The 11,654-nt window shown below is 43.6% G+C and overlaps 1 long non-coding RNA gene across 1 annotated transcript; it reads right to left on the bottom strand.

Annotated features, from left to right (window-relative positions):
• Positions 1–1,768: 1,768 nt before the first annotated feature.
• Positions 1,769–10,218, bottom strand: LOC129709020 (uncharacterized). Its single transcript, XR_008725443.1, has 4 exons — positions 8,932–10,218; positions 8,301–8,327; positions 4,348–4,383; positions 1,769–1,795 (listed from the first exon to the last, which is right to left on the bottom strand). It is a non-coding gene; the product is annotated as an uncharacterized LOC129709020 (long non-coding RNA).
• Between the last annotated feature and the right edge of the window lie 1,436 nt (positions 10,219–11,654).

Raw genomic sequence — 11,654 nt, 5'->3', positions numbered from 1 at the left:
ATTTTGCTTTCCTTGTAGGACGTGATAGTGGCATAACTGGCAGAGTTGCTGCCACATCGCGCCAGAGACCTGTGGTCGATCCGGTCTTCAAATGCTGATTGGTCGCGTTCGCACTTTCTTCCTGTGATCGCGTTGGTTTTCTCAGTGTGCTCTGGATTACTCCAATATCACAAAGACGTGCCCAGCTGAAGGTTAGTTGTCCTTCGTCCAAATAATAACATTTGGAAAGAAATGGTCTCAGAAATAATTCTAGACATACCCAGATCTCTGAGAGATTCTTCACTAATGCTGAGCTCTGCAAACAGAAAGCAATAACAATTTAAAAAATAATAACAGAATTTCGTTGTTTTACAGAGAACTATTGCGTTCATTGAATCCTCTTCAGCATTTTTCAGTAAAAAGTCAGCAGTTGAATCGCATCTTCAAATGGATTATATTATGGTATAGGGGATGTTTTTGGTCGGAACCCTGCTTCAGATTAAAAGAAGAGGGGAGGGAACAGGTGGTAGGAAAAGGACATAAAAAGGAAGGGTCTGCAACAGATGACGAAGGAAGGATAGAGCGATTAATGGCCCATTGTTGGCTGGGGAAGAGGTGATAAAGCAGCGATTCAATGATGCGAACAGCGGAGTCAGTCGGACGACGAGCGTGGGGAAGGAAGGAGAGAGTGAATGCAGTTGTTGCTTCAAATTCGTGATATCAACGTTCATCCCGCTGGGTTGTAAATTGCCCAAGCGAAAAACTTCTGTTCCTCCAATTAGCGCGTGCCCTCACCCTGACAGTGGTGGAGGCCTAGGAGACAAATATCAGCATAGGAACAGGAAGGGGATTCTATAAAATGATTGTAATCCAGACACAGCCCGTCTTTGCTCACCTGTTGCCAGCCCTGCTTTGCACTTGCCTTCGCCTACCTCCAGTCCCCACACTCTACTTTCAGTCTGAATAAGTGCCCAACCAGAAAATGCATATAACTTTTTTATGCCATTAAGCTGACTGACCAGTTGCTAAGTGAATGACTGATCCCAGCACGTTGTGGCTATCATCGGTATAAACCAATATCTGCAGTCCCTGTGTATATCCATTACTCTATAATTGCCTTGGTAGTTGACAGAGAGTGTATACCGGGATGTTGTCATGCTCATTTTGGAAATTGTCGTTTCCAAAATATGAAGTGTTTCATAGAACATTAACATAGTAATGATTCTCGCACATGTACCTCACATTCTCTTAATTTGTCTTGCACTAACTTCAGGAACAGCTTTATTGTCACTTTAATGATCTTGTGAATAAATAAATGTCCAATATCTCATTACGGACATTGTTGGTACTGAATGTTATCCCTTATTTTAAAAGGCCAACACATTTGCATTTTTTCATTGTACTGAATATTGATACTGAAACAACGGCACATTTTTACAAAAAGTACAGGTAATATGAAATTGCCGATAAAAAACATGGGAAAATACGTGGTTTTCGTTAGCTGCTAATCCAACGGAAGCAGGAATATTTTATGCACAAATCGACTTCATATGACCGCAGTGCGCAAATGCTTAATATTTCTATTCTTGTCAAGTAGAACCACCTTCCAAAGTGAATTAACTGAAATAAAATGAACACTCTACGGCTCGGTGAAACCGGTAATCATTTCATTATATATGTACGTGCTATATTGCGCACTTTCATTGGCAGACATTACCTTACTAACGAGTGAAACAGCAATAATTGTGCACGCCAGCTCTTTGAATTAATTACATTATAAGCCCCGTACCTTTTTCTTTTGCTGTTAAATTCTCCTCTGTTAATTGGGCATACACGTGCAGTAGAAATCAGTCAGTAACAAATTCAAATTCATCTTAATTCATATTCACGTTCATGCTATTAGCAGGTAGGGGTCCACGGATCAGTATGGAAATATATTTTTAACTTAGACTATTTTAAACGGTGATGTAACTGGATCGGAAATAATAGTTGTTCTAATGAAAAAAAGCACCAAAACAAAAAGGAAATTGCAAAGCGGTAGCAGAAAAAGAATTACTAAACCATATATACATGGTGCCGGCAGAGTATTTGATCAGCTTTTGTGCGGTTACGCATTGGTCCATAGCGATGTAATTAAGCAATTTTCACTGTTGTTAACAGGATGAGCGTTAGTATCATTCAAACAACCGCAAACAATGTTGGGGACCAATATCACTACCAATTTTGCCACTATAATTTTTCTTGTTGTATTTCACCCTAATACTTATTTAGGCATCCCCAATATGTTTGATTTAAGAACATAACGTTTTGAAATATATATTTTCAACGTGGAAAACCACAGCTCCGAAGATTTCAGTTACATCACCGGTCCGACTCGTCCACTTTAATTATCCTGTTAGCCAGTGCAATACATATTTTACAATCTTGTGATTCAGCTTCTTGGAAATCTAAACACTACAATTCAGTAGCTAAAGCCATGCGCACTACAGTACCGTCGAGGGAATTAGATTTATACACAGTCCTAACATAAATGATTTTTACTTAGTTCATGTGCCAAGTTAATATGTGAAATGCGCGAAATATCAACAACAGTCATTACAGTCGTGTAATATATAATAATCTGTCGACATAATCGATGTTGGACACATTCACGGGCCTACCATCGCCTATCAACGTCGTCACCTCGTTAAGAGAAAATCGATCGAGGTCGTTACATAGGGTCTGCCATGAACTAAGTATGTTCACTAGCCCGAATGAACCAATTGTCTTCCAAATGTTAGCAAGCCCTTGTCCTAAGATTCTTCTCCAATAACTTCCGAGTTAGTAACGTGAGGCTCCTCGGTCTATAATTTCCTGGATAGACTCCCCTTCACCATTCAAACAAAGAAGCAATATTTGATACATTTCATTCCTTCTGGCTCACGTTCGGGCTGCCGAAGATGCATAGATTGTTGTCTTTAAAGTTGTTACCTACTTGCCTGCCTCTCACCATAACCTGCGTTAATTCGTATCAGGAACTGTGGAATTATCAACCAAAAGTCTCTCTACAGCCCCCGGGCAACCAGCCCCATCATATCACATTGCCGTAGTATGCCCCACAATGGGTTACGCTCTTCCATATCCTTCCTTTTCGTGAATACAGGTGCAAATTACACATTTACTACATCGTTTACATCCTATGTAGCCAATAAATTCCCTTCCGCGTTGTTGAGCGGTCCCCCGTTTTCCTTGCAGGCACTCCTGTTTTTTTTTAAATTCGTACAAAGAGCATTGTCATTTTCATTAATCAGACTCGCCAAAAGCTTTCATCGATCCTCTTTGGCCCTTCTAATTGTCGGCGTGTTTTCTTCCTTGCACGATTTATGTTCCTCAAATGCCCTGTCTGGTCTAATGTTTCTAAAACTTGCATACGTCCTTCTTCTTTTCTGACTAAACTTGCAAGCTCTTTGCCATCCTTTTAAGTCCAGCTAACAAGGGCATGCCCGTCGTGAACACGGATCAGCTTGCTTTGAAAAGACTCCCACGAGTCAGCTATCGTCTTAGCCAAAAAAACTGCTCCCAATGTACGTTCCCTGTCAACTGCCTAATATTACTGTAAACCGCCAAACCACAACTTAGTACTTTCGGCCAAGACCGAATATGACCATTAGTTGGTTCTACAGAACATATTTACCTGTACTTCTAGATCCGTCTAATCGACTACTTTACCCCAGAGACCCGCCATAAATTCTGAAGGTCCTGCCGTAATTTGACTTCCAAAATGCATCACCTCGCATTTATCTGTATTAAACTTCATCAAACATTCCTCAGCCCACCTATTCACCTGATCAAACCCAGCTGTATTTTGGTAGCTATCTTCGGTATCTACGATACCTGGTTGCCGGAAAACATCGGTACGCTGTACTTAGCTCTGGACTGATCTGAGGTAACAGTCAAAGGACAACAATTGTTTCAAATTAGCTGTTATTGGATTAACTCGCCTGCTCCTCGCCGGTCCCATCTTTAAACCCAGGGTGTTCCAGCCAGCGAAGAGAGAGAGAGATAATGCAAGTGAGAGAGGAAGCAGGGGAGGAAGAGAAAGTGGAAGAAAGAAAGGAAGACAAGCGCCCGAAAATCGCCGGATATCAGCCTCCAGTGCGACTGAGCTGCTCGGGTGCAGCTAGAATTTGCCAACGTCTTCTCACAGCCCCCACGTGTATCAAGATCTTCTTGTCCTTACCCTCCTTAACTATACATAAGCCATATTATGCGAGTTCACCCGGCCGCATATATGTCAGTGTGGCCAATGCCGACGGCATCACCTCCGACGAGTAGAATGTAGGGCTTGTTGGAAGGAAATTGCGAATTGTTGAAACAGAAAATGCTTACCCATGTTTTCTAAGGTTTCCTCACATTTTATCCGTTCTGAAATTTTAAAAAAAAGTGTATGTCGCTGTATAACATATCAATTTCGACTGAAAAATGCGTACAACGCGTGAAGATCCTTGAACAATTTGCCGCGAATTTTCAGAGACAGGCGTGGCGCTCTCCCAGGCATTTTCTGCCCAACAAAATGGAAGCTTCGGGGTGTGCACATTTGATCATGTGTGCTGGGAGTGACAGCCATTGCCATGCTGTCTCTATAGATACTGTTTCAGGTTTTCTGCGTTAAAAAAAATGACCTACGTTGCACTCATGTGTGCTAACTCATCATTAATGCAGCGTTGGATTAGGTTAAAGTATTTGGCCGCGGATTAACTATATTTTATTGTTTCGTGGACGATGTCTGAGAAAGAAGGGGAAGAGAAGGATAATTCAGGGAAGAGTGACGGAAGAGAAACGTTCACGATTTGGTGGCTTCATAACGCAAACCAATTTAGAGCAGCATCCGCGATCCAGTTCGGTGGAAATCAAAATAGCAACAATTGTAGAAGGTCGTGGACAGAGTGAACGAATCTAAGAATAAAATAGAATGCAGATGATTGCATCTGGATAGAGAAAGGGGGACGAAAAAAAATTCACTCCATCAATCAGCATTTCTACAGGAGAAAGGGTTTATGTGGACAGTTCAAGGCGCACCGCTACTATACCACAATAAAGAAACATGGAATATCGCTATCTTTCGGCACAAGTGGTGGGAAGCAAGATGGCAGCCTACAGGGGAACATAACAAGGAGGGGGTGACGAGCAGATAGAACTAGCTGAAAAGGGGATAATTAAAAGGAGATGGAGAATGTAGGAGAAGATAGAAGGTGTCCCGGGAAGCGTTAGTCGACTCGATAACATATTGGCTTCATGGAAGAATATGAACGTCATGGTGAAAGGTTCTCTTTTGTACTGGAGACCTGTGATTTAGTATGTTTTGCGAATTAGAGCTGGACCTTTTGCTGCTTGTGGATTTGGATGAGAATTTCTAATGCATGATTAGCAATTTTTCAGTGACATGAAAGATGGCGGCTTCGTCGATGACGGATACGGTTACTTAAAATTGCAGCAGGATCTTCATCGCTTTGGCAGGTTGGTTGAGAGATGGTTAAAATGATTTAATACAGGTAAGTGCGAGGCCTTGTATTTTGGGAAGTCAAATCAGGGCACGGCCTACACAGTGACTAGGAGGGTTCTGAGTGGCGTTTTAGAACACAGGGATCAGCAGCACAGGTCAACTTCTCAACACAAAGGGCGATGGGTATATGGAAGACCCTTCCAGAGGAGGTAGTTGAGACATATACTAAATAAACATAAGCATTTAGCCACAGCAGGATGAACATGAACCAGAGGACATAGGTTTAAGATGCGGGGGGAATATTTAATAGGGACTAATGGACAATTCTGTTTTGCACAAACAGTGTTGGGTACATGGAACCTCTGCCAGAGGAGACGTATAAAATCAGAAGGGTTAAAAGACATTTGGACAACTACATGGTCTGGTGAGTTTCAGGTGGATATGGGCCAAAAGAAAGCACTTGGAATTAGTGTAGATGATGGTGTGGGCAAATCGGTCCAAAGGGCTTGCTTCCACGTTGTATTACTTTGTCATTACGTCTCTCAATCCATGTGGGAAGATTACTTTAAGGGAACAGAGATTGATGGTGGGTATGCGGTGGGCGGATATGTTTACTGACTTTTTTTTAAATATCTCCATAGCGTTGATTTGTAATATAACAGAGCGGTACGTGCTTCCAATCTTCACGTGGCCATGCAATGGTCGTAGCAATGTCAAATATCTAGGACAGACAAGTGGATGCGGGCCTGGGAGTGGGAGGAAATGTGACATGCAGACCGAAGCCTGAACGTCTGTTTGCCGTAAGAGCAGAGTAACTTAGTTTCAACAAAGTTGACAAGGCCATATCACAAGCAAAGTTTGTTGGTTGGAAGAAGTGTGGATTAAAGTTTCATTCACCATTAAGGCATCTTTAAATCCATAGATTTGGCGTGGGGAGTAGGTGAACGGATAGACATAAGGATTCCTTCGTTGGCATGGATATGCAAGGATAAGGTGAAGGGTTGATGGAAGGGAAAGAGGAAAACATGGAATCCGTGCATCATGTTGAACGCAACGGGGGGGGGGGGGGGGGGGGGGGGGGCGAATATGTTGGACATCCGGTGGCGCTGTTGCTAGCTGCCTCCGCCCACGGTCTGGTTGTCTTTTTTTATTTCGTTGTTTAGAGTGTGTTTTTTTAGTGTTTTTGTTTTTTTCGGTGTTTTATGTGGGGGGAAGCGGGTAGGGTAGGTGAGAAACCGTCCTTCATTTGCTTCCTGGCGAGGATGCGGCTATCTGAGTAGCGTCGCCTCCTCCCCCCCCCCCCCCCCCACTAGCCTGTCCTGCCGGGGACCGGACCAGAGCTTCAGCAGCGGCGGCGAGGCGCTGGATGCACCGTGGAGCGGGCGGAGCCTTCATGGGATCGCTACTTGGAGCTCCGGAGTGTTGGGCCGCTGCTATAACATTGCAGAACTGTGGGTGCGGAGCTCCCAACGCGGGCGGCGCTGACTTTAACATCGCGAGTCCTGGGACCCTGTGCCGGGGTCGCAAGCGCGAATCTCCGCCCAGCGCAGCCTATGGACATCGGGTCCGCGGACTCCGGTGGAAGGTGGCCATCAATAGGTTCCCAGCGAGAGGGCCTGAACATCGGGCCGCCCGTAGCGGCGAGTACTGGGTGCTCAGGAGGCCCACACCACGTGTGAACATTGGAGAACTTAGGCGAGCAGGTTGACTGGACTTTGGTTCCTTCCCTCACAGTGGGGAACTTTGGTGCTGCTGCGGGGTTGTTTGTGTTGTGGACTACTGTGTGCTGTGTTTTGTGGGTATTTAAAAAAAATTGAATGACTAAGGGAAAATAATTTCGTTTTCTCTTCATTGAAGACAATGACAATAAATTAAAGCAAATTAAATCAAATCAAAATGTGATTGTTGACTGGGCGTGGCGAAGCTGTCGGAATAGAGGGAAGGTGATATATGTGATTGGGAATCTGGATTAATGAAATGGCAGGACGAACTGAACTGTGCCACTGTTACGAGTGAGGAATGTGAATCAGAGTGGACCTGCAGAAAATTAAGTAATAGCTGTGTGGACTCAAACGACTAATGCAGACAAAAAGCACGCTTCTGTTAGGAGGGCTTTTTATTATCTATGAAGCAGAAAATATCACCTTGCGAAGGGGTTTGACGCACGGCGACAATTTGGGAACAACTTATTGAATTGTGGGAGACGATATTGGAGACGTTGCTGTGGAGTAGTGGTTATAAAATATGGCAATGGGACGTCAGTCTCCTGAAATGTCGAACCAGAAATCCATGAAGAGGAACTGGTGGAGTGTCAGATACAGTCCATCTGAATTTGAGGGTTGTGTTAAAATTCGCGCCGAAGCTGATGACATTGACGAATTTTCATTAATGCAAGAGGCATTATCATCGCAATCGTCAATACATATGTCCGAACAAAAAATGGGCACCGATGGGGCTCGGCCACGCGGCAATGGTCAGCACTTTATTACACAGAAAATGTGAAGAATTAAAAGCGAAGTTGGAGGGATAACATCACCACTTAACTTCCCCTATCCATATATGTGTCCTTCATTATTTTTTATCATTTCCATCGCCTGTCTCGCTAGGTTAAGTCCCACCATCTGTCGTTGCCTACCTCGATCCATCTTTAACTTAATAGTCCTTCTTCCTAGTATCTATTATCTGGTTCCATCGGTTCAACACCCTTCCGAATATGGTACCGCCAATCACGTACTATGCTCCATCAACCCCATGCATTGTACCGTTAACGTGCGAATGGATTTTTCGGCTAAATTGGGGAACGAGACAGGGTGCGGCATATTGGGGGCAGATAATTTACCTTTTCCCTTTGTTTCCAACTTTGCTTCTATTATGAAATAATAACATGGCATTAGCATTCAGGACTATCGATACATGTGGATGAATCGTACCACTTGTCCTTTTCCCCAGGGGTGCATTTCTGAATTGTTTTCAATGTTATCATTGAAACAGGAGGGCAGCTGATTCGTGTTCGCTGATGTCTGGCGAAAGACTCATTCTCTAATAATATGTGCTGCCTGTAAAAGCGTTTGCGGGGAAGGTGGTTTGCAAATTATTCCCATCATAGAGTTTGCGTCCATCGGAGTAGCTTCCTTCTCGACGTCAACTGACGAATTAACATTCCTACAGGTTTAATGTCTGCCATGAACTTCGCCGAGTCCAAAAACCCACCATATCGTGACTGCAGCAAAATACTACAGTCAGCCACAGATTTAAATTGAAAGAAAAAAGTTGGTGTCCCGCTTCGTACTGCTTTCAACAGAAGTCAACCAAAAAATGACCCAGTAAATGATCAGTCCCACGTCACAGGTGGACGTCCGCGTAACTCGTGGTGGGTAAGAGAATCCATAATGCACAACGTGCCAACATGTAATGATTATTCCAGTAAATTCGTGGACCAATGTTTCAAAAATACGCGAAAGTATTGTTACCTAGATCCTTGAAAGCTATCGTCATTTTTTTCACTTCTATATATAAAAATGCAAACAATTGCACGTTAATAAAATGTCTTCTAATCAGATGCCATTTAAAGAAAGTATTGTTTAGTTATCCATGAGCCTAAATATGTTGAAATTATCGTGGCTGTCGTCCGTCATTGATCATGAATACGGGTGATCTGATCACTCGGCCTCAGTCCACTTTCATCGAAATCTGATCAATCACTAATGATACGTCAAATTATTTGCGAATGATGCGTAATTGTTTGGAAGCATAGTGTATTCTCATGTCTTAAAGGAATGGGCGAGCTCTTTCAGTGCAGCATAATCCGAATCCCTGACACGCTGCCAGCCGAATTATTTAACCCCGGTATATTCAATAATCAATATGATTTTCTTCCCCAGAATCATTTCTTCTGCCTGATCGCTAGGTTGCGAGATGTGGTCTATTTCTTATGCAGATAAGGTAAACCCGCCATTCATTGAATGAATCTGCAGCGCCTTCACTCTGCTTGTTCAAATAGGGGACTTCGTAGCTTGGGAGCTTGGAGAAACATAGAAATATAGAAAATAGGTGCAGGAGGAGGCCATTCGGCCCCGAGACAGCACCGCCATTCATTGTGATTTATGGCTGATCGGCCCCAATCAGCAACCCGTGCCTGCCTTCTCCCCATACCCCTTGATTCCGCTAGCCCCTCGAGCTCTACCTAACTCTCTCTCTTAAATCCATCCAGTGATTTGACCTCCACTGCCCTCTGTGGCAGGGAATTCCACAAATTCACAACTCTCTTGGTGAAAAAGTTTTTTTCTCACCTCAGTCTTAAATGGCCTCCACTTTATTCTAAGACTGTGGCCCCTGGTTCTGGACTCGCCCAACATTGGAAACAATTTTTCCTGCATCTAGCTTGTCCAGACCTTTTATATATTTTTTATGTTTCTATAAGACCCGCCCTCATCCTTCTAAACTCCAATGAATACAAGCCTATTCTTTTCAATCTTTCCTCATATGACAGTTCCGCCATCCCAGGGATCAATCTCGTGAACCTACGCTGCACTGCCTCAATCACAAGGATGTCCTTCCTCAAATTAGGAGACCAAAACTGTACACAATACTCCAGATGTGATCTTACCAGAGCCCTATACAACTGCAGAAGAACCTCTTTACTCCTATACTGAAATCCTCTTGTTATGAAGGCCAATATTCCATTAGCTTTCTTCTCTGCCTGCTGTGCCTGCACGACAACTTTCAGTGACTGGTGTACAAGGACACCCATGTCTCGCTGTACCTCCTGCTTACCTAACCCCATTGAGATAATAATCTGCCCCTTGGTTTTGCCGCCAAAGTGCATAACCTCACATTTATCTATATTATACTGCATCTGCCACACATCTGCCCACTCATTCAACCTGTCCAGGTCACCCTGCAACGTCCTAACACCCTCTTCACAGTTCACACTGCCACCCGGCTTTGTGTCATCCGCAAACTTACTAGTGTTGCTCCTAATTCCCTCTTCAAAATTATTAATATATATGGTAAACAGTTGCGGCCCCAACACCGAGCCTTGCGGCACTCCACACGCCACTGCCTGCCATTCTGAAAAGTACCCGTTCACGTCTGCTCATTGCTTCCTATCCGCAACCAATTTTCTATCCACGCCATACCATGTGCTCTAATTTTAGTCACCAGTCTCCCGTTCGGGACCTTATCAAAGGCTTTCTGAAAGTCTAGATACATTACATCCACTGGTTTCCCTTCATCCATTTTACTTGTCGCATCCTCAAAAAATTCCAGAAGATTAGTCAAGCATGATTTTCCTTTCATAAATCCATGCTGACGGACTAATCATTTTACTGCTATCCAAATGCCCCATCTTTAATAATTGACTCCAGCATCTTTCCCATCACCGGTCAGGCGAACTGGTCTGTAATTCCCCGTTTTCGCTCTCGCTCCTTTCTTGAAAAGCCGGATAACTTTAGCTATCTCCAATCCACAGGAACTGATCCTGAATCTATTGAACATTGGAAAATGGTCACTAATGCGTCCACTATTTCTAGAGCCACCCCCTGAGGACCCTGGGATGCAGATCGTCAGGCCCAGGGGATGTATCATCCTTTACTATTTCACGCATAATGGACATTTATTTCAGTTCCGCTAACCCCTTAGATCGTCTGTTCTCCAGTACGTCTGGGATATTGTTTGTGTCTTCCTTAGCGAAGACAGATCCGAAGTACCTGTTCAGCTCTTCTGTCATTTCCCATAATAATTTCACCCGTATCTGACTTCAAGGGACCCATATTTGACTTTGCTATTATTTTTCCTGTAACATATCTAAATAAGCTTTTACTGTCCTTCTTTATATTCCTGGCCAGCATCCCCTCGCACTTCATCTTTGCAGCCCGTATTACCCGTTTTGTTTCCTTATGTTGTCCTATGTCCCAATCCTCTGGAATCCGGCCACTCTTTGCTGTGTTATACATCTTTTCTTTTGTTTTTTTCTATCCCTAACTTCTCTTGTCAGCCACAGTTGACTCTTACTCCCCTTAGAATATTTCTTCTTTTTCGGAATGAAATGATCCTGCGCCTTCCGGATTATGCCCAGAAATTCCTGCCATTGCTATTCCTCCGCCATTCGTGCTAGGATCTCTTTTCCAGTCTACCTTGGCCAGCTCCTCCCTCATGTCATTATAGTCCCCTTTGTTCAACTGCATCACTCATA

Source organism: Leucoraja erinacea, chromosome 24 (genome assembly GCF_028641065.1).
Source record: "Leucoraja erinacea ecotype New England chromosome 24, Leri_hhj_1, whole genome shotgun sequence".
In the NCBI taxonomy this organism is placed as follows: domain Eukaryota; kingdom Metazoa; phylum Chordata; class Chondrichthyes; order Rajiformes; family Rajidae; genus Leucoraja; species Leucoraja erinaceus.
The sequence above is the reverse complement of the archived record's forward strand: the minus strand, read 5'-3'. Positions and strand labels throughout refer to the sequence as shown.